Source organism: Taudactylus pleione, unplaced genomic scaffold (assembly GCF_031769625.1).
Source record: "Taudactylus pleione unplaced genomic scaffold, aTauple2 ptg000154l, whole genome shotgun sequence".
NCBI lineage: Eukaryota > Metazoa > Chordata > Amphibia > Anura > Myobatrachidae > Taudactylus > Taudactylus pleione.
The window spans coordinates 4,943,509-4,967,420 of NW_028284556.1; the positions used below are offsets into that span (position 1 = coordinate 4,943,509).

General features: G+C 44.7%; 1 long non-coding RNA gene across 1 annotated transcript; it reads left to right on the plus strand.

Annotated features, from left to right (window-relative positions):
* The first annotated feature begins 7,387 nt into the window (after positions 1-7,387).
* Positions 7,388-18,666, plus strand: LOC148521866 (uncharacterized). Its single transcript, XR_015878783.1, has 3 exons — positions 7,388-7,526; positions 9,243-9,341; positions 17,250-18,666. It is a non-coding gene; the product is annotated as an uncharacterized LOC148521866 (long non-coding RNA).
* The last annotated feature ends 5,246 nt before the right edge of the window (positions 18,667-23,912 follow it).

The window sequence follows — 23,912 nt, forward strand, 5'->3', positions numbered from 1 at the left end:
CACAAAGGATAATGTACCACTCTACAGTTTTAAAAGAAAATCCATCACAAGTAGATGAAATGTTGTCCCAAATTCCAGATTCCCTTTGGACAAAAGATGGACAGGACACTGGATTAATGGCTGACGTAAGCCCGGTAATGATACACTTAAAAAGCGGTAGGCAAGCTCCAAAAATTCCCCAGTACCCACTAAAACAGGAAGTAGAACTAGGGGTGTTTCCAATAATCGAGCGATTATTGCAACAGGGAATTTTAGTTCGTACAGCTAGTGTAGCCAACAGTCCCATCTTTCCAGTAAAGAAGAGTGGTGGGAGGGGTTATAGACCTTAGAGGTGTTAATAAGGTAGTAGAGAGCCAATTCCCTGTAGTGCCGAATCCAGCTGTCATCCTGATGCAGATCCCACCAAATGCAACCCATTTCACTGTCATTGACCTCTGTTCTGCTTTCTTCTCTGTGCCTCTCCACCCTGACTGTCAGTACCTATTCGCATTTACATACAGAGGTGTGCAATATACATGGACACGATTGTCCCAAGGTTTCATAGACAGCCCCAGTATTTTCTCCCAGGCATTGCATGACTGTTTACAAGCTTTTCAACCTGCCAATGGATCAGTTCTAATTCAATATGTGGACGATTTATTGCTATGTTCTGACTCATTTATGTCATGTGTGAATGATACTAAACTTTTGTTACTTCATCTCTCGCAAACAGGACACAAAGTGGCTAAGGACAAGTTACAGCCGTGCCAGCCCAGAGTAAAATATTTGGGACATTGCCTAACCCAGGGGTTACGACATTTCACAAATGATAGAATCCAGGCCATACAACAAAACATGACACTGCCGCAGAATCAACAGCAAATTCGTACCTTCTTGGGAATGTGTGGATATTGCCGAATGTGGATCCCAGGTTTTTTTATTTTGGCCTTGCCTTTACAGGAACTAGTCTCTTCCTCAAAGCCCGATCGCGTCACACACACTGAGGAATCAGAACAGGCTTTTCTTAATCTTAAGGATAGCCTGACAAAAGCTCCTGCATTGGGAATACCCGATTATGAAAAACCTTTTGATTTATATTGTACGGAAGCCGATGGTTGTGCTGCAGGTGTCCTTACACAAAAACATGGTGATGCCAGTAGGCCCGTAGCAGACTACAGTGCCCAATTGGACACGGTAGCAAGATCACTCCCCACCTGTTTGAGAAGTGTAGCAGCTACTACTTTATTGGTGAGTAAAAGTGAGGACGTAGTATTGGGCCATGATATGATTGTCTACACTCCCCATGCTGTATCTGCTCTGTTGAACTCAGCTCAAACCAGACACGTCTCCTCGGCTAGGTTCACCAAATGGGAAGTAGCCCTAATCGCTCCTGCAAATATTACAGTTAAACGTTGCAGTACGCTGAATCCAGCAACATACCTGCCATATGTACAACATGATGTACAAAGGGTGGAAGGAGAGGAATTGCTGGCGGGAGGTGAGTTCAGCAGACATGATGACACCCACGATTGTATGACATATCTGAATCAGACCTTTACTGCTAGACCTGACATACATGACACACCTTTAGAGAATGTGGATGTGACTTTCTATACGGATGGGAGTTGTCATAGACAAACAGACACAGGTGAATTATGTACAGGTTATGCTGTTGTAAATGACACAGACATCATGGAAGCTAAACCTCTCAGTCCTCCTCACTCAGCCCAGGTGGCAGAGTTAGTAGCACTGACTAGAGCATGTGAACTGGCAGCGGGCAAATCTGCTAACATTTACACTGACTCGAGGTACGCGTTCGGGGTGGTGCACGATTTTGGGGCTCTATGGCGTCTGAGAAATTTTATGACAGCAGCAGGCACACCAGTTGCACACTCCCGACACATAAAACATCTCTTAGAAGCAATCCAACTGCCCAAAGCAGTGGCAGTAATTAAATGCAAAGCCCACACATGTGAGGATGACCCAGTGTCACTGGGCAAAAACAGAGCTGACGAAGCTGCAAAATGGGCAGCGGGGTTAAAAATGCCTTCTCCAATTGAAACAATTATGTCATTCCAAACCATTGATATGCTGAAATTAATTGAGATGCAAAATTTGTGTTCAATTCAGGAAAAATCCATATGGAAGTCCAAGGGGTGTGGGCAAGAGTCCTCCGGGCTCCGGAGGGACGGACATGGTAAGCCAGTAGCCCCCAAGGCATATTACCCCAGCCTGGCTGAAGCAGCACACGGTCTGACTCATCTGGGTAAACAGGGCATGTGCAAGTTGGTGAGGGCATACTGGGGCACCAGGGTTTTCTTCACAAGCAGAGAAGATAGCAATGTCCTGTCTGACCTGCTTGAGAAAGAACATAGGGAAAGCGATCCCTACCGAACCGTCCCACATTCCACCGACTGATGGACCTTTCCAGGTGATACAAATTGATTTCATCCAATTACCACCCTACAGGAACCTTAAGTATGTATTAGTGTGCACAGACGTATTCTCTAACTGGGTTGAGGCCTACCCAGCAGCCACTAATACTGCTGCGTTTACTGCCAAGAAAATAGTTCAGGAATTTGTATGCAGGTACGGTATCCCTAGAATCATCGAAAGTGATAGGGGTACCCATTTCACAGGTGATGTTTTCCAAAATATGTGTAAGCTGATGGGTATTAATAGCCGACTTCACACCCCCTACCGACCGCAAGCCAGTGCCAAGGTAGAGAGGATGAACGGGACTATTAAAAATAAGCTAAGTAAAATCATGGCGGAGACTGGACTAGGATGCCCAGAAGCTTTACTTTTGGTCCTACATAGTATAAGGACCACTCCTAGATTTCCTCTGAATCTGTCCCCATTTGAAATATTGTTTGGTAGACAACCTCATTTGATTATAAGTCCACAGGAAGATCTAAAGGGTAACAACAAGGTAACTGTGAAGTATCTTATATCAATGAGTAAGCAGTTAAAGCAACAGCAGCAGAAACTGAAATTGTTGTCCCATGATATGCCTGAAATGAACTGCCATGATGTTGAACCAGGAGAATATGTAATGATCCGAAATTTCTTACGTTCAGGTTGCTTGACTGATCGGTGGGAAGGTCCGTACCAGGTGCTGCTGACAAGTACTACATCTTTGAAGGTGGCCGAGAGAGATACCTGGGTCCATTCCACTCACTTTAAAAAGGTCAATCAACCGGTGGAGAAACAGGTCGGAGACAAAGCTGATAGTGTGGATCTGTCACTCGCGAGCTTGTTCCGGGAGGATTAAAAAGGTTGTAGTGAGATACCTGAACTGAGAGAAATTTGCAGGTCTTGTTGTGACAATGGACGGGCCTGCTGTGTTCATTTTCATATTCTCTTTTAGAGTGTTCACCATCCTGGTCAGTTTGGGAATACCCAGTGTCTGTGATGGGGGACCTATTGAGGAAACAGGAGCTGATGGCAGTGCTGATGGAGTGGAGAAAGGAGGAGTGCAATGCCAATCAGGGGAGTGTCTGACCAATCTTAGTACTGTTATTGTTAAGAGAGCTGTCATTCCGGATACTCGGGGAAGGTGTGAAGGGTTATCGTCTGAAGATTCCTATATTTGTGAGTTTTGTGGGTCCCTAGTTGATGAGAACTGTATTCAACGGTGCCAACCTAAATATAACCCGTACTGGGGAGGGTATCCTTTAGAGGATTATCACAGCATGGTAGGCAAAGTGTTAAATCAAACCGATTGCTGGGTGTGTTCACATGTGCCACAGGGACAGCATAATGTAGGGTTGGTGCCATTTCCGCTGAATATCACGGAAATTTTAGAATTACAAAAGGGGAAAACATTGGATGGAAAATTCCTCTCATCCAAACCGCCTCATTTCAAACTCTATCAATTTCAAGTAGATAAATCACTTTTGTGTTTAAACATAACCAACCCCAATAAACCCGGAGGTTGGGAAGTGACGGGGAATAATCAGACGATGACCTTCTCACAAAGAGCTGATAATGAGTCCATAAACTATGATCTGCTACGCTCAATTAAATCAAGTGGGAAATATTTTAGGTACCGGTATACATTGAGTTCCACCAAAGAAATGATTGGTAAAGTACCAGATGGTTATTGTGCTAAAATAATACAACCAGAAACTTGCATATACCAGATGGAAGAGCCTGAGATAGGATTGTTTGCAAGAGAAATGTGTTTAATGATAATGATGCATACCATTCCTTATATTCTCCCTGATAATGTATATTTTATATGTGGAAGAAAAGCGTATAAATGGCTCTCCCCGAGTTCCGAAGGTTTGTGTTCTCTGGGAAGAGTTGTCCCAGAAGTTATGACCCTCACACATGTTGAAATGTTGGGAATACATAAAAACACACCGTCACCATATCTTCACACACAATATGAACACAGAGGCAAGAGAAATATGATACCTGGTGGTATGCATAAAGCCGCTCAGTTAATCAGTGAGACAACTGGCTTCCAAGTTTTAGTCGCCCTGGATCCCACCAGAATTGCTAGGGGTACATAAAATTTTAGATATATCCAGGAACTTGCTAAATTAATAGATAATATCACCGAGATGTACGATGACACATTCAGGTACACAGGGAGAGAATTGCAAGCATACAAGAAAGAACTAGTGCAACACAGGCTAGTGTTGAATTATTTAACTGCTGTTACTGGAGGGTATTGCGTAATGTTAGCCACCCAATTTGGAGTAAAGTGTTGCACTTATGTCACCAATGATACCAGCGACCCTAAGGAGGTGATAGACCAGAAGATGGATGAGATTCTGCAGCTAAAGTGGGAATTTCGTAAGAACCATAACGCACCAGTGGCTGAAGCAGGGGAAAAGATAGAAGGATGGGTGTCATGGTTCTCGGGTCTAGGAGAGTGGGTCCAGGAAGTGGTCGCCAGCGTAGGCAAATTCTTGATCCTTATACTGATTGTCATCATAGTAATTGGCATATGCGTCCGGTGTGTTCCTATTGTGTTGAAGTGTGGAAAATGTGAAAACAGAGTGAAACGAAGGGATGAAATTATGATAGTGGCCAGTATGAATACCGAGGTAGACACAGAACTGGATTACAACCCTGAGCTAGGAAGTACCATCATTTAAATGTATAATATTTAGACATGCATAGAATATATTATTGAAATGTTATTTATAGAACACCTCAGACAATGTAAAGTCTCAAATTCCCTTTCAAGACTGCTGTTATAAGACTAGTGCATTAAGGTATTATACATGATAAGCAAGTTGTGTTTGGTTTTGTTCTGATGCGTACGCTTTTTACAGCATTCTGGTGTTATCGGTGGAGAGATTGCATCATGCAAACTCAAGTTATGGATCGCAGAACTTACAAGCAACAAAATGTTTAAATGTTACAGAGGGCGTTACTAGAAAGATTCCCCTGTTGTTAGAGGCAGGGAGAGTCTATTTGAACCAGCCTGTTAAATGTGCTGTAACATATGCTTCTCCTCTGGGAACCAATGACATCAGCAAGAAACTTCCCCATTGTCCTGTATTCGTCTGGGGGGAATAAATATGTGTGCCCGGATACTGGTTTTTTAGTCCATGCTGAATGCTGTATGAACTGAGGGTCTCTATTCTGAGGCCTATCTCTGGGCCCGGAGGCACAGCGTATGTATACTGTACTTGGGTCTGTATTATTTCCTTTTCGCCTAAATTGTGTATGTATCAATTGCGTGTAACTGACTGTACTTTTACCTGAATAATACTTGTGCTTTGGAACCACAGATTCCACTCCTGTCTTTATTTGCGGTCAGACTGCGTACGCAAATTAGCGTTATTCTTAGAGGTTTATAGGAAGGATTTTAGAAGGTATAGACAGGGGTATATAGAGGTTCTGATCCAGTTTCATTAAATGTTATTTCTGTTCTAAACTACACTTAGAGCCATGATTCAGCAGCATACGAAATTGCAATTACGTACGCAGATCGAGCCATTGCTAACCACTTGCGCATGTGTATGCACTACACGTACACTGCGAGCGATCTGTGATTACGGATGCACTGCGGAATCCATCGCAGAGTGAGTGACAGACTGTGAGCGTTTGTGGGTGCTGACGGGGGAGTGATTGATGAAAAGCAGGATTATCTGTCCATTTGATCACCGTTTCATGTGCGTGCATAAATTAGCCTCTGCGATTACTCACTGCGAGCGACAAGACTTGCAGTTTCTGCGGCTGGTCAGACCTGGTGTAAATGTTGCGTGACGGGCTGATGTGCTTCGATGGTACCGATGTATACGCTGGAGTTTGAGGTAGTACAGATGTGAGAAAGCCGCAGTAAACATCTCTATGACGAATGAGCTATGGCAGGCATTAGCATACTTTCGCAGCTGCGTTTTGTGCAAAGTCGCAGCTGCTGTAAACGCAATAGAGATCCTTACTGAATGAGGCCCTTAATCCACTTTCTGTTTACTTTACCCTTTTAGCCCTGTAGTAATATACTGTACCATTACAGTTGCACCTTTTGGGAGATCTCAATCCACTACCTAGCAGCTCCTTTGCTATTATCCCATTTTTATCTCTAGATTCCCCTTTTTTACTTGGGCTTGCACTTTTTTCTCCCTAGTTTTAACAGTAAACCATACTGAAACAGTTGTCATAGACAGGGGAGGTTTAAGAGCGTAGGGAGCCCCCTCCCCTCTGGCAGCGCAGTAGACTTTAGCTTTGTGCCAGAGTATACCTCACATACACAAGTCTCCTTGAACATGGTGTCCGTGCTATGTTCCCGGAGACTTCTCTACTGCGTATGCGCAAATCTCGGGAAAATGGCTGTCACTCCGTTTTCCCAGTGATTTCTGTCTGCAGCACTGGCAGACTCTGCTGGACATCGGAGAGGTAATTATAATATGGGTGCAGTGTGGGTCCCCTGGGCCCATATGCACCGCATACCCTGCACTCATTATAGATACACCAATAGTCATAGCTATCACTGCATACAGGGGGAGGAGATAGGAGGCAGCATTGACTTTGATGAGAGTCACAACTTAGAGTGCATTCAGCAATAGGATGTAGGTATTCTGTGTTGATGTTTTGTGTAGTGGGGAAGGAAAGTGAGCAGAACATTCATACATTAGAGGGAAATCACCCAATAGGTCTCCTGCACAAATGCCATTTGTTAGAGACACATTAAATAGCTGTATAAAACAGTTCTAAGAGGAAAAACTACTGCTTTACCACAAGCAACAGTACAGCCAAAGTTGAGTGTAAATGATATGGACAATAAATGGCATTTGTACAACATTAACCTAATTGCAGTGTGTAAATATATATTTAAATAGCAGAATAGTTCATTAAATAAAGCCCAGAAGGTTTGGAAACTGATTCAGAATGAGTGTTAGCTAATCTTTTTTGTTTTTGTTTTTGCACAGGGTTTTAATAAACTTCCAATATGCATGGCCAAGACCCATCTGTCTCTGTCACATCAGCCTGAGAGGAAAGGAGTACCTACCGGATTCACTCTACCTATCAGTGATGTGCGAGCCAGCATTGGTGCTGGGTTCATCTTTCCTCTGGTGGGAACTGTAAGTAGTACTGTGTCCTACTAGCTACAGTCTCTGATAATATGGCATCAATGCTATTTAAGTGTTTTCTACTATTCACTTCTACTGGGTGGGTAACTGTGTCTGGGTAGAGTGTGAGCATCCGTTTTGAGAACGTGGAGTGCTACTCTATCTTTTTATGTCAGCAGACACTGCTCACTGATCTAATATGAAAGGTATTACAGAGCAGATGTGCACTGAAGACCTGCATTTATTATTGGGTATTGAAAAAAGTATTCTAACCATTTCTGTCCCTTTACTGAAATCATAGCTCCCTTTGTGCCCCAAAGCCAGGAATGCTTGCCCCTTCTCCTCCCTGCAGCTTAACTTTAGTAACATCTTTTCTGCTTTACAAAAAAAAGACATTGGAAACCATGGAAAGGGTTCGGTCCTATGTCTACAGCAGGTTTCTGTGCAAACGTTGGGTCTTCTGCACAGAAAACATGGAAAGAATAGTTTCTTTAACTGGTGGTTGGAGTTAGTTGGCCAGACACTCACTAGGGCTATTTTACTATGATATTGTTTCATTAATCAAATTATTCTGGTCAGTAATTGAAATGGTTTACTTTGCAGTCCAGTTGAGTTGCAAGGTTCCTTTTAAGGGTTTCAATAAACATAATGTAGGCCGGTCAGAAACACATGTTCTCTATTGTTGCTTGGCAGACTATAATAAGCCTGTAAAATGAGATCTACTAATTGAAGGATAAACATGTTCCCTCTAAATCATTAAGTATCAAGTAATATGTTATGCAAAAGATAAAAGTTAAAATTAAAATTTCCGCACAGAAGCCTGAAATTGTTCCCACTAATTATTAAATTATTTGTAATATTTATTATTAGTATATCCAGTATTCTGACGTTATATAATGTACATTTTCAGTTGTGTTTTTTTATGTTTTACATCCTCTACTTAAGAATGTGTCCACTTTCCTTCAGTCTATTAAGCCCAAAGATACAAGTACATACAGTATTTGAAAACACAACATGGTAGCCCATGTTGCGTTTGTTTAAAACACATCACTGCCTGATACTGTTTGTGTCTATTGGAGTTGAAGTGTGTTGAACCTCAGTGATATAATTTGTATTTGCTTTTTACATAATTGGGGTGAAGAACAATACCATTAGGGTGTGACTGATCTGCTTTTACACTTTCAGTTCTTTTTGGCCAAAGGTGCATGTATGACTAGAAGACCTACTTTCACTGTGCCTGGTTGTCCAGTTATTACATTGTCTTTTGTACAGTATGTGTATTGCAATGGACATTTTCCTGAGGATTATAGGTATGCCAGCTTGTCTTGCACTCCAACAAAATGACTAACTGCCATTGCATTGTTAGGACTTTTCTTATTGTACAATGTGACTTTCTAGTGATTGGTTTTCTAGTAGTAGTATAAGCATAGTGTTTTTATCTTTGCTTGGGCCATGGCTTTTATTCTGACCTGGGCGCTATCTGTGTCTCCTTTGTTTCTTCTCCCCGTGTTTGCTTGTATTATCTCTGGTTTCTTCCCATGGTCCAAAAACATTCTAGTAGGTAATGTAATGTTAGCGTGTGTTTGTGTGGTAGAGGATATACAGGGAGAACTCCAGAATGTCAGAGGCTGCTGTTAATGACTAAACCTCTGCACTTGTTATATAATATACTGTATAAAATAAAGGTTAGTAAGCAAATAAATCGTGTAATATCTCTTCTTTCCACAGATGAGTACCATGCCAGGATTACCCACAAGACCTTGCTTCTATGACATCGATCTGGATCCTGACACTGAAGAAGTGAAGGGACTGTTCTAAACAATGATTGTAAGCTTGCAAGCAGGGCCCTCTTACCTCTATGTCTGTCTGTTATTACCCTGTTTTGTTCTATCAATGTTTCCAATTGTAAAGCACAACGGAATATGCTGCTCTATATAAGAAACTGTTAATAATAATAATAATAATAATAATAAACAATGGTCAGGTAAAGTAGATATATTTTATGTGGCATATGTTATCCCTTCTTCCACCCTGCATTAAAATGTTGTAAAGCTGTTACTTACAGGACATGTCACGACTTACACTGATTTCTGCACTACTGGTAACAGTAGGTAAATGGCAGCCTGTCTTATCATCTAAACAACACCCATTTATGCACTTATGGTTGCAGGGAGTTAAAGAACCAGGCACCCTTGACAGCAAAGATATATAAAGACACATCTGTACGTCTGACATTGACAATGCATACACCCCAGAATAGAGATGTATCCTCATACATCTAGCTTCAATACCCCAGGCATATCGCGATGTGCCTGGCGTGAGTGAGCCGACAGGTCCTGTGCAACTCTGCTAGCGTCGGGCGTCTTTTTTGGCCGAAAATGCATCTAAGTTGCAATGCGATGTGACTAGGATGCACCAGGAGACTGTTAATTTGATATGACACTTGTACAGTATATCTGTGTTCCACTCAGACTGTAAACGGAACTTTGGCGTGGAAAAAAGCTGTGGTCGCTGCATTGCAGCACATCGCATGCTGATTGAGAGACTCAGTCATACACAGATATTCTAGTGTCACATATGAAATTAATCAGCACAGTCTGCTGGTGCGTCATAGTCACGTTGCATCACATTGCGACTTAGATGCATTTTTCGGCAAAAAAATACCCCCGGCGCTAGCAGAGCTTCACGGCACCAGGCGCGCCAACAAGAAGGGCTGTTTTACATGACTGCAAAGATAAATGAGGACATCTCTGTAGGGCACACATTATCCAAGTTTTCAAGTAGAGGGGAACTGTTTCTATAACTTGGGCATGGCAATTGGCAACATGTAGTATGTGTTTATGAAATGTTTGTGACCGCACCGGCTGCTCTGGTGAACATCCTCCCTAGTGGAATAAATAGGGGAACTCTTAGGTAAACGTCCCCTGTGAAAATATTACAGTAGGCCTCTTAAAAAGGAGAAGGGACTAACAATGGTTTCCATGTAATTTGCTGTTTCCAGAAGTCCTTTTTCCTTCTGGATAAGCGGATTTAAATACCCAGGGTGCATTGTCTGAAAGTCCCTACTTCTCACTGTTATACTGTAGCATGGCCTAGTACAGAGGTTTTCAAACTCGGTACACAGGACCCCACACAGTTCACATTTTGTAGGTCACCCAGCAGGTGCACAGGTGTGTTCATTACTCACTGACACATTGTAAAAGATCCACAGGTGGAGCAAGTTACATCACTTGTGATTCTGTGAGGACAAATTAAACAAAAAGAGGTTAGGTGTTGTTAGATATGGACGCACATGCACAAAGGCCCTCATTCAGAGCCGCTCACTATTTGCGGTCGTTTGTTCTAAAACAAGGGGTGGCTATTCAAATGAACCGTTCGCTAATTGCGGTCTGTTCACGCCTCTAAGTCTGAACGAGCGAGCAAAACTTGCGGTTGTAATTTTGAAGAATACGCCCCCTTGCCGCTCGCATCATACGTCATGTCCGCTATTTATTAGATTAGTCGAGTACATCGAACAGCGTATGAACTGCTCGCTATTCTTGTGGCTGGTTTTTTCAACCGCTATTTTGCGAGCAGTTCTGAGTAAAAAAAAAACAAGTGACGTGGTCAATGACGCTGCTGTATTAATTATGCACTCCCTTAAAACGCCCGTCTTGACCTTTAAGCACGCCTGTGTTTGAATTCCACACCCCCGTTTTCAAGCACCTTCCCCTGTTACCACCCACATACGCCTCCTTCTGTCACTCAAAATAGCAGGCATTCGCTATATAGCGAACAAACGATTTTCGGCCGCACTGACTGGTTCACGCAGGCGTATTAAAATCCGTACGCATGCGCAGATGTGCAAACATCGGTCAGAACGAACGAGCAGCTGCTTACAAGCGACTCTGAATCAGGGCCAAAATCAATACATTAAAACTTGACTTTTATTAGTTATTATACCAAAAATTCCATTCACTGTGCGCCCATCTCCATCAACCCCTAGCCTCTTTTTGTAGAATATAGTCTAATTTGGTTGGAATAGGGCTGCAACCCCATAAATTGAACATTACTGGTTGCTAATTACTATGGGGCCTTATATATGACCGTAACTTGTCATCTATTGGAGTGTGCAGATATACTCTCTTTCTCTAGAACTGATTCTGTGAGGATACCTGGAAAATGTGCACTGTTGGGGGTCCTGAAGACTAAGGCCCTCATTCAGAGCCGGACGCTCTGAGCAGAGCGCTCGCTCTGAATGAGGGCCGTCCTCCATAAAAATGGAGCGTCCTCCTGGACGCTCGTATAGCTGTGGGTCACCACCCACAGCACATACGAGCGTGCAGGATGATGGTCGCGATGGTCTTGACCATCGCGACCATCGCCAGTGCGACCAGAAGCCTGTGGTCGGGGTTTTTGACCACAAGCCCTGGAGTGATTTTGGCTCTATCAGAGCCAAAATCACTCCCACTGACATCACTAGTGATGTCAGTGGGGCCGGCTTCTGACGGTAGGCGTTCCCTTGGGAACGCCTCCGTCTGGCAGGCACGCCCCCGGCACGCCCACCAAAGGGGGCGTGCTGTCAATCAACATCGACAGCACGCCCCCTTTGATCAGACACAACGAGTGAAGGAAAGTCCTTCGCTCATCGCGTCTGTCGCATGCGCATGACGGAGCTCCCTCCGTCGTGCGCATGCGCAGTGCACACCATCGACCCACTTGTGAGCGGACAGCCGCTTGCGAGTGGGTCTGAATGAGGCCCTAAGTTTGAGAACCTGTGTCCTAGTGTACATACTGTTTTTGTTAAATATTTGTTGGCATAAAAACGAAATTCAACTGCACAAACACAAATCTTGAACAGGACTCTCCTGTCAATTTTGTTATTTTTTGAATTTGTAGGGACATGAAATGTGCATATCCTTCTAATAATGGTAAAAGCTTGATCTGCCTAATTTCTCACATTTGTAGATTAAAAAAAAAATTTTTTTCAAGCTGATAAAAATAATGCATTGCTTCTGCGATTGTTCAAGTAGAACCATATTTCCTGTAAATGAGTTCTGTGATCCAGTGCATATGTAGCCTATTTTCACAAATATATCTTGCTATCCTCATGAGTCAACTTGTGCATTAACTGGCTGAACTAACACTATCCAAAGATAGGATTCTCTCCAACTGCTGTGCTTAGACTACTTACTGAGCATTGTGTGGAAATGGGGCATATTCACTAACTTGCTGTACCCGGAGAGTGATGAACTCCATCAGATAACTACACAGGCTCACTGCCATGTGTCCAAAACTTTATGCAGGACAATACAGGGTATAGCTGGCTTACAGCATACTGCAGTCATGTAATGACAGAGTATGCAATCAATAAAAAACAACCTGTAATCTTCCTGACATTACTGTACTACAGTATGCAAGCATGTATATAATGTGCATCTATTATAATGGCAACATTAATTGCTGCTACTACTTCCAAACAGATAAAAGCTGATTAATACACCATCCTCCGCTAAAGAGGGTATGCAGTCGGGATGCCGACGGTCTAAATGCAGACCGTCGGCATCCCGACTCTCTAATCCCGGCAAGGGTCTAATGACAGGCATCGAAATCCCTACGCCTGTCATTTTACCTACCCGGAAGCCTGACGCCCGGCATCCCGATCAAAGGTATGCCGGGCGCCGACAGCCGCTGGTGGGGGAGGGTTAGGTTAGGGACTCCCGGGGGGGACTAAACTTACCCCTTAGGGTTAGCCACCCCCCGGGAGGGTTAGGTTAGGGGAAGGGGGGATTATGGTTAGGCACCCCCCAGGAGATTTAGGATTAAGCTGTGGGAAAGGGGGGTTAGGTTTAGGCACTTACAGGGGGGGTTAGGATTAGGCACTTGGGGGGAGGTTAGGGTTAGGCACCCCTAAAGGAGGGATGGGGGGGTTAGGTTGGTTAGTACTTACCTTAGCTGCTGTCGGGATCTTCACTGGTGCCGGTCTTCCGGCATCGGGATTTGAACCTTTCATTCCGATACCGCTAAAGAGGACACTGTTTATCATACTACAGACTAAGCAAGTTCTTTGTACTTACTATACAGTAGATGACTGGCTATAAGCACTCCCTGATATACTGAAGCATTGTAAACTCCTTTTTCCGAATAGCTATGGGCTCCTCTAACTCTATAGGTGCTAACCCTAAGGGGTAAGTTTAGCAGCCTGGTTTTTACCTTGTCTGCAGTTGTGCCCACCAAACTACCAAATTTGTTATCCAGCGAGTTGAAGGATTGAGAGCCTGATGCAGAGGTTCATGCAGTGGCGATGTTTGATGCAACCAACCAATGATATCAGTCTGCGCAGGCGTCCGAGACGCACTGTGATTACATTCTGATGGTTACTGCTCTGAGATGCAGAACAAATTTGGATGCAGAGATTGGTTTTCAATGTAAGTTCCTGGGAAGTAACGGGGTGTGGTTAACCAGAGGCGGGTGCTTCTAAAGACGCAGTAGCGCTGACACAGGACGCCATTTTCAGACGGAGAAATTGAACCTACTATAAGGGTTTGATGGTACGACCATGGGTGCAACTATCATAGGGGCAAGGGGTGTAGCTGCTATGGGGCCCAGAGATGAGGGGGGCCCATCTTCCTTGTCAAAGTTGCATGTGTCAATATACTGTACATTTCTCACCATTGGATGTATGTACTGTACAGTAGGGGCCTTTACAAACTTTTGCTATGGGGCCCTCAAATACCTAGTTACACCCCTGGTTGCGAGTGATGGGGCATCTTAGTACGCACCATGATGGAATAGCACGGTAGCCAGTGGGCCTCTCAGTAGGCTGAGAATTAGTTGCAGAATTAGCATAAAGATGCAGACCCGGTTGCGGAAAGAGAGGCGCGGTATATGTGTGCACAGCTCTTATTGTTTTTTCAATTAAGAAACCGGGATTACGATTTGCAGCAGTTGGTTTGTAGCAATTTTCCTACAGTTTAGCAATAATTAATCCAGTGACTTGAATATCACCAAAATAACATCAAAAAGCACAATCTCTGCCAAATAAATCTCCCCCTAATTAGGAACTTGTGGTTACTATTTTAAAAGCTCCTTAATTTTTCCCCTTTATTAGCTATTTTTTTTTCCGAATTGTCCAAAATTAAATATATAAAAACTGTCTGGTATTTAGGGACAGTTACATACAGTATGTGTCCTCATACACCTAGCCTCAATACGCCATGTGGCGAGAGCAAGCCATAAGGTCCCGTGTTACCCTACTTGTGCCAAACTCTTTTTTTGCCCAAAAATGGATGCAACAAGTCGTTTCACGAGACTGCACTGATTTATTTGGTACGTGACACTTGTATATCTGTGTGCGCAACGGACCTTGTTGGGAGGAAATAGGCCTATTTATTATATGTGAGTGCTATTAATTTGGCGTCAGGGCTAGTTGATGAGAAATAGGCATATTTAGTAACAATTTATTATGTTACTTTCAAGTCCTCTGGTTCGAGAAAATTGACCCATTTATTAAATATGATTGCTTTTTAATGTCAAGATGGATATCTATTACAAGTGAGCGCTCTCCATTAAAGGGGGCGATTCAATTCAGCATGATGTTGAATAGCCCTGGGAAGGAGTTCCTGGATCTGTTCAATGGACCACGTGTTAAGTCTACTAGAAGATTTCTGCCTGAGGTGTGAGCAGAAATCCGACTTAAGTGCCGGCCACGATGCTGTTATCCAGCTTAGCGCGGTGCTAAAAGCCTCACGTCTGGCACTTTAGTCTGTGCAGTCCTACACTATGCAATCCCTTCTATGTGCAGTTTTGTCAATGCTCATTCAGCTGTTTTCAACTCAATGTTATGTTTTATGAAGCTGATAAAATCAGATATTACTAAATTAACAGTTCAATAACTGATCTAGCTGTATAAATTTATTTTCAATGTTTTATGTTCCCATTTTGTAATTTACATAAAGTAACAGTTCTGATATTATCTGAAAAATCTCAGAAAATATGTTCAGATAAGTGTTTTACAAAGCCCTAAACTGCATGTCCTGTTTACAAGGGTTGTGCTAGCATTTCTGCTCTCATGATCTGCGTACTATTAGTTTGTGTATCACTCATACAATGGTACAATGGGCTTCTGCAAAGGTTCCTAAACACGGTCCACAAGCAGTGGCGTAACTAGGGCAGGGTGGGCGGGGTTCGTGCCCTGGGTGCCGTTGGACCGGCGGTGCGGGGGGGCGCCGCCGGCCACGGTACCGGCCCGCCCGCCCTAGTTAGCCAGTGTAGTGCCGACCGCAATGAGTGCGGTCAGCGCTACACATTTACACAGGACCGGCGCTAGGCTTCCAGCGCCGGTCCTGTGCTGCACGCCGGAGCCCGTTCCCTCCCCCAGGAGGCGGGCTCAGGCTGTGCATAACACACGCATCGCCGCCAGCGCTGGCGGCGATGCGTGTGTTAAACAGCAGCCAATGAGAGTCAGATAGAGTCTCATTGACTGCTGCAGCACCCACTGCAAGAGCCGGACTTCCGTCCGGCTCCTGCAGTGGGTGATGGGACTGACGTCATAATGTCTGTCCCATAATGCTGAGCGCTCCCGCCCGGGCGGGAGCAGCGTCGCGATCAGGAGCAGGAGCAGAGATTCTGGTAAGTATATTTTTATAGATATATATATATATATATATATTATTTTTTTTTGTAACCTATCTGCACAACGGGGGAAGGGGGTGGCTACTACCTGGGGGACCTCTACTGGGGGAGGGGTGACTACTACTGGGGGGACCTCTACTGGGGGAGGCGTGGCTACTACTGGGGGGACCTCTACTGGGGGAGGGGTGGCTACTACTGGGGGCACCATTGGGAGCACCTACTCTACTGGGGACTACTACTTGGGGGGAACTACCACTGGGGGCATTATGAAAGGGACCTACTAGAGGCACTGCACTCGGGGGAACACTAGTGGGGGCAATAATAGGAAGGGCCACTACAGGGGGCACTGGATAGGGGGGATCACTACAGGGTGCCTGCATAAGGGGACCACTACTGGGAAAACTGCATGGGGGGGGGACTACTGCTGGGGGCACTATATAAAGGGCACTGCATAGTGGGGGGACTACTACTGGGGGCACCATATAAAGGGCACTGCGTAAGGGGATACTGCTACTGGGCGCACTGCATTGTGGGGACTGCTACTGGGGGCACTGCATAAGGGGAACACTACGTGGGGCACTGCATTTGGGGGGGCCACTACTGGGGGTACTGTATAAGGGGCAATACTATAGGCCTGCATAAGAGGGACCACAACTGCATACTGGGGGTACTGTATAAGGGGTACTACTGGGGTTAAGGTGCATATGGATAGGAATGTTCAGCGTGAAAATAAAGGGGTGTGTCATGTTGAAACGCCCCATTTTTAAGTGACCACGGCCATATTTTCCCGCGCGCACGCGCATATCGGTGTGTTAGGGGGGGAGGGGGGCTCCGTTTCCAAATTTGCCCTGGGCTCCAAATACCCTAGTTACGCCACTGTCCACAAGGCACCCCAACAGCTCAGGTTTTAGAGATACCCATGGTTGAGCACAGGTGGTTAAATCATATGGACTGAGGTACTAAGTAAGTCACCTGTGGTCAAACATTGATTTCTTTAAAATCTGGACTGTAAGGGTACCATGAGGACCGCATTTGGGAACCTCTGGCCTGCTGGTGAATTGATGGTGTGTTTCTAAAGCTGCTGGTGAGAAAATGATGTATCTACTTTCTTTTCCTCCCCAGAATTGCACACAGCCTGTGCCTGGAATCTCTGTGTGAATCTGAAGAATGCTTAGTACTTGGTTTTCTCTCTGCACCCACCAAGAAACCGCAGTCTCTTTACAGTCACATCTTCTCTAAGAACTGAAATGTTAAATGTGAATCTACAGGCACAAAGGACAACAGCTTCTCTCATACAGTGTTACAGTACTTGAAATACCATATTTACCTATACAAGAAGAATTGTATTCCTTCCCCATGAGATCTACTCTTAACCATAAATGTTACATGCTGTTTACTGCCAAATAAAACAAAGCCGCCATGGGTGCCTTTTGCAATTGGATGAATCCTATTTAATACTGTGTTTGCCATGTTTGTAGAGTACGTTTTTTTTGTTTGTTTTTTGTCTGTGTAGTCGAAAATGTAACCGTTCTTTTCTGTAAGCATGAAAGGTTAGTGAGTACTGTCAGACATAATACATATATAGATGTTATTCTCTGAGATCTTATATTTTGTATAATGGTATAACATGCTACCTATGAATCTTTGGATCAGTTGGTTAAAAATACAAAATATCATGCAACAAATTCTGATAACTGCAGCACTATCAGTATCAGTAGCTCTTAAAGGGTAGATGGTTGGCATTGGGGCAAATAATGTTGAGAATTGCTTGGGATCAGCAGATAAGTGCCTTAAGTAACTGCAGGGTTCGCTCCAAGTATCGATAGGGATCAAAAACCATGGCGCATATAATGTAGGTTTAGTTTTAACATTATGCAACTGCACTAAATACTTTCAATATTTGTTTCATATATTGTTTAAATGCTATTGTTACATTTTCCCTGTATTGTGTGAGACATTTACAAGGATAAGCCATGCAATGCAACGTTCATTAAATTGTATTATTTTTTCCCCACATACAAATGAACCAGCTGAAAATATATGCCTTAAAATTTGGTTTTAAAATGTGTGTTTAAAATATTTGAAAGGTATAAAATATTAGAAATTAAGAACAACACAAATGTAGATTACCATGTGTTTCTCAGGTGGCATGTCTGTGTTGGATATTTATGTTTTTCAAACCCCAAATGAATAATACAACCAAATAATGAATATAAATTATTGCTTCCGTGCAAAACCATCATTTCTTTGGTGTCTTTAATTGCTCAGCTTCCAATTGTTCACAAGATGTGATATTTATAAAATGTAATATTGCACATAAAACAAAATGGGGGTTGTTTATGAAAGTAAATGAACTGCTTGCTATTTTTATTTATTTATTTTAAACAATATATCTGAAATACAAAATGCAATATCTTTGCATATAATTTGGCTTTCCAAAATTAACTTTGTTAAACCATTAAACATTTTATGTCTTCTACCCCTGATGTGATGTTTGATGGTTTTGCGTTGTACCTCCTCCTCCTTTGCGAGTAAGATCAATTGATGTTTAAAGTTCAAAGGTATTTTAATAACAGAAATCTGTATAGAAATATTTGAAAATGCTTCACTGGTAAAAGTGTTTCAAACTCTATTTTAATATCCATTTCATAATAAATAGCAGAAGAAAATAAGTCTTGTATCTGTTAAAGCAACAATAGCGTCCTTGGCTGTGTGGGTGACATCATGCACCATTAGGGGGGTAAGGAGTTTGGTGCAGGATTCTGTTTTCAACAAATTTCATCCATCATTTTTTCATCTTTAATTTACTAGTTATTTTGCCACACCCCTCCAGCTGATGACCACATCTACGCAATGGCTGGTCATGCCCCTACAGGGGGCCCCTTCCCTTGTATTTCCCTGGTGGGCCCTTCATGCTCCAGTCCGACACTGAGCACATGTGCAACACACAAAAACAGTTCACTGGAGACTAGTATCCGCTTGGACTCCTTACTTCTAGTTCAGTGAAATTCTAACTATACAGTGTCCCACCGACAACAGAAGGCAATACAGTTAAGAAAAGGAGGGATGTCCTGTATAACCTTATGGATGACCCCTATAATATAATGCATGTTTGCCAATACCCAAGATGGCTATGGCAAGGGCACTGTGAAGAAACAAACCCCACAACAGGATTCCTAACCCCAGTTGCACCCTTCACATGGGTTAATAACAATTATAGGGAAATACCACAACCAGGTGTCCCTCTAAATACACCTAACATCCAGCCCAAAAAAAGTAAGGTAAACCCCCTAATCCCCAACTACATCCACCAGCATCATACTTGCCAATGCTCCTTGACTGTCAGGGAGACTCCCTGAAATAGTAGCAATCTCTCTTACTCCCTGAAGAGTCTAGCAATCTCCCATTATGTAGCTGTTATATAAAAATATAAACAGATAAATACATTCAAATAGGATCACTAGTATAATTTCCCTGCATTGGTTATAAGGCACAATGATCTCTATGGCTACATGAGTTTCTGAAAAGTATCAGTGTGTGTTACTCTTATCAACAAATAGATCTTACTAACTGCTTTGGGGCTGGTTTACATTTGGGTGAAAATCAATCTTATGTCACACCTCTCAGATGTAGCAGTACATGCCCACTTTAATGCTGAGCTCATAGGTGTTACTTTCACAATCTCCTTGAAATGCTTTTTCAAAGGCAAGTATGACCAGCATGGATTGTTTTTTTATTTACCTCCTAGCCATTAAGAAAGCTTTTGATACGGCACTTGTTTCCTCCCTATAGCTGTGCGCAGGCAGTGCTGTTCCCCACATAGAATGAGCCCCTGCTTTAGTGCATTTCAAGGGGAAAGGGAGGGTTTAACCAGGTCTCTCACCACCTGCTGCAGCGCTTCTGCCACCATAGATACCCTGCAGACATCACTTCTACAGCGCCACCTGGGTATCCCACTGCACCGGGTTGTGCCCTGTCACTGAGGATACACTCCGCACTTCTGGAGTCTTCCATCAGTAGGGGGTCGCCTGCACCGGGTCCTCACAGCTGGGAACTCTGCTCCCAGGTCCGCTTTCTCCCTCCACTGGATGGGTAACTGGTCCTGTCTGCAGCTGCACTCCTCCAACTGCCTCTTCCCCTTTGGCCATACTCCACTGACTCCTGATGCAGGGTCCTTATGCCGGGTCCAGTAGCAGGGGCACCAGTCACCAGAGAAGCTCCCGAGTACCGTTAGTCACCACCTCGCTTGTTCCTCCCTACGACAGGCCATTTCCCACTGGTCACTTGCTACATCCTTCACTGGGATCTCCCATCGCGAGTCCCATCCTCCTTTCCACAGCTCTTCTGCAAACCGGCAGTGTCTGAGAAAGACTAACTGAAAAGAGAGGTATGTCTGGGTCTTTCCACTGTGGGTCCCCTGGCTGCCTGTGCCCTCCATTCTGTCCACAGGGATCCCCACTCAGTGATCCGCTGCTGCATTCATCTCCTTCTGATCCTCAAGGTACAGTCTTCAGCTTTGCTCCTCTGACTGACATATGCACTTCGTCCAGCAGGCACAGGTCCTCCGTTTCAGTCCGCCGCAGGGGTCCTCCCAGGTTTTTGGGGGTGTAAAAAAAAAATGTTGGGGTACAAAGTTAAGAACTAGCGAACTTGACTCTGGGGGTGACCCCAAGTATGCCCTAAGTGTTTTTTTGATTGCAGGTGCTTGCGGCAGGTGGATTTTTCACGATTTTTTAAACTTTAATTTAGCAACTTTTAAATATGCTGACCCCCATATTCAAGTACCCCAAATTTGCTGGGATAAGTTATTTTCAACAAAAAAACCTCCTAAATACTATTCTGCACCACTTATTAAAAAATGCTGTTTAGCAGCTATTGAGCCCATTTAAAAACACCAAATACCTTCAGCAAGCCAAATCGGGGGGTACCATAACTAACCCCCATGTCAGAGCATCATTTGGGGGGTGTCAGGCTGATTTCCCCAAATCTGACAGTACTTTCCACCAGGTCAAGTATCATCGAATCTCGTTTACACGCACTTTCAAATTGAATACGAGGTAAAGCGAGCACGCGCGCGATACTTTTCCGGCTGCAAAACAGGCGAATTAGGCGGAAAGTCCGGGGAGGCGAAAAAGTATAGCTGGTCTGCTCTAATTGAATACGGCTCTTACTCGGAGTACCTGAATGTACTGTCTCTCACCCCTTCATGGTGACTCTCCTCAGTTCTGGCTATGATGTGGGTATGGTGTCCATGACCAGCAGGGCCCCCGAATACATGGGTGCTTAGCACAAAGTTCCTGATGGAGGGAACACATATGGACAACAGGTTCAGTACAATAAAGAAACGTTGGGCACCAGACCAACTCATGATGCAAGAACCAGAAAACTTTATTTACTCTCCTCTGTATCCTCCAGCACAGTAAGCGTAACGGGTACAAGCTCTACTTTACCAACTTCCTCCAGCACAATACTTGCAGCAGATGGTAAATGCTGTTTTTTATAAGCTTAATGGTTACAGAAGATTAGTTAGGTTCCACTCCAAACAAACATCTCCAGCACAGTCTTACACATAGCCGGGACGTGATGGCACTTGCCGCGAGGCTACGTGTCCTTCTAGACTCATGAGGCCACGCACCTTGTGCAGTCTGTTTCTCCCGTCAGTCTCCCGGTGACCGTACGGATGATGTTGCCAGGAGGCAGGGCTTAATCGCGGCCGTGCTAGGAGGTGGGGCTTAATTGTGGGGCAAAGCTTAAGCCTGGCACTGCCGTGTATTACACTGTGACAGCACTTAGGCTGTGTACACACTAGACGATGCGTGTACCAGCGATGTTGGATGCGGCAGACCCGGCGGGGGTGCTGGCATTGGCAAGTGCATACACACTTGCTGATGCTGGCAACGATGAAAGATAGTGCGGGGGGAAAGCGGGAACATGCTGCACTCGGCAGCATGGCATCATTAACGATGTCCCCAGATTGGACTGCACGTTCAGTTGACTGGAGATATTGTTAACGACCCGCGGGAGAACGCATCGCTCGTCTGGTGCCTACACACTTGGAGATGTGCTCATGATCTGACATTGTGTCCGATTTCCCCTATTCCAGTGCATCGTGACTGAGATTGTCAGATCTACAGCACGGCAGATCTGAAGATGCGATGTACGGAATGCGGGGGCTCGCATCGGCATTGTGAGTGGACACTCGCAATTTGGGCATATTTTACACGATTTGTCGTCACAATGCGTTGGAATCGTGCAAAGTGTGTAAAATTTCGCTAAGTGTGTAGGCACCTTAACGCATACACACTGTACAATTTGAACGATATATCGTTGAAAGATATTGTTATTGTTCATATTGTTCTTAAATATCACCCAATGTTTCCGGGGCTTAACTGTGCCTAACAGCTGAGAGGCAGGCAGAGGAACCTTCCCGGCTGTCAGGTATTTGCAAGTATATGCAATGACAGCCCTATAACTGCAGAATTCTACCCACCAGCCCTGCCCGTCCTGTAAGTAACCATGTACATACTGTATATACTAATGGAGTATGATTAATTTACTGTAAATGTGCAGCTGTCCTGTAATGGTTGTGCCACATTATGCAGGGTGTTTATTTAACAAGACCTATTACTGCTGGAGGGAAAGCAGATTGTGCCTTTAGTATGGAACTACCATGCTGTAGTACATGAATTGGAACTGGTAACAATACAAAGTGGACTCTAGCTCAGTCTCAACCTGACTACCTGGGAAGGAACCCTTGAAAGAATTTTCATGTCTCAGTAAAACTCCTGTATTAACATTATTATTATTATTATTATTACGAGTTATTTATATAGCGCACACATATTCCGCAGCGCTTTACAGAGAGTATTTATCCATTCACATCAGTCCCTGCCTCAGTGGAGCTTACAATCTATGGCCCTCATTCAGAGCCGTACGCTCTGAGCAGAGCGCACGCTCTGAATGAGGGCCGGGCTCCATTTTCATGGGGCGTCCTCCTGGACGCTCGTATAGCTGTGGGTCACCACCCACAGGCTATACGAGCGTGCATTGTGATGGCCGCGATGGTCGTGACCATCGCGACCATCGAAATTGTGAGCCGGAGCCTGCGGTTGAGGTTTTCAACCGCAAGCTCCGGAGTGATTTTGGCTCTATCAGAGCCAAAATCACTCCCACTGACATCACTAGTGATGTCAGTGGGCCGGCTTTTGATGGGAGGCGTTCCCGTGGGAACGCCCCCGTCAGGGAGGCACGCCCCCAGCACGCCCACCAAAGGGGGCGTGCTGTCAATCAACATTGACAGCACGCCCCCTTTGATCGGACACAACGAGCAAAGGACTTTCCTTCGCTCGTCGCGTCTGGCGCATGTGCACGATGGAGCTCCCTCCGTCGTGCGCATGCTCAGTCCATAACATCGACCCACTTGCGAGCAGACAGCCGCTCGCGAGTGGGTCTGAATCAGGCCCTATGTTCCCTACCAGTGGCGTAACTAGGGCAGGGCGAGCGGGGTTCGTGCCCTGGGCGACGTTGGACCGGCGGCGCGGGGGGGCGCCGCCGGCCACGGTACCGGACCGCCCACCCTAGTTAGCCGGTGTAGCGCCGACCGCAATGAGTGCGGTCATCGCTACACATTTGCACAGGATCGGCGCTAGGCTTCCAGCGCCGGTCCTGTGCTGCACGCCTGAGCCCATTTCCTCCCCCTGAGCGCTTGCCCAATAGCGCTAGGAGGCGGGCTCAGGCTGTGCATAACACGCATCGCCGCCAGTGCTGGCGGCGATATGTGTGTTA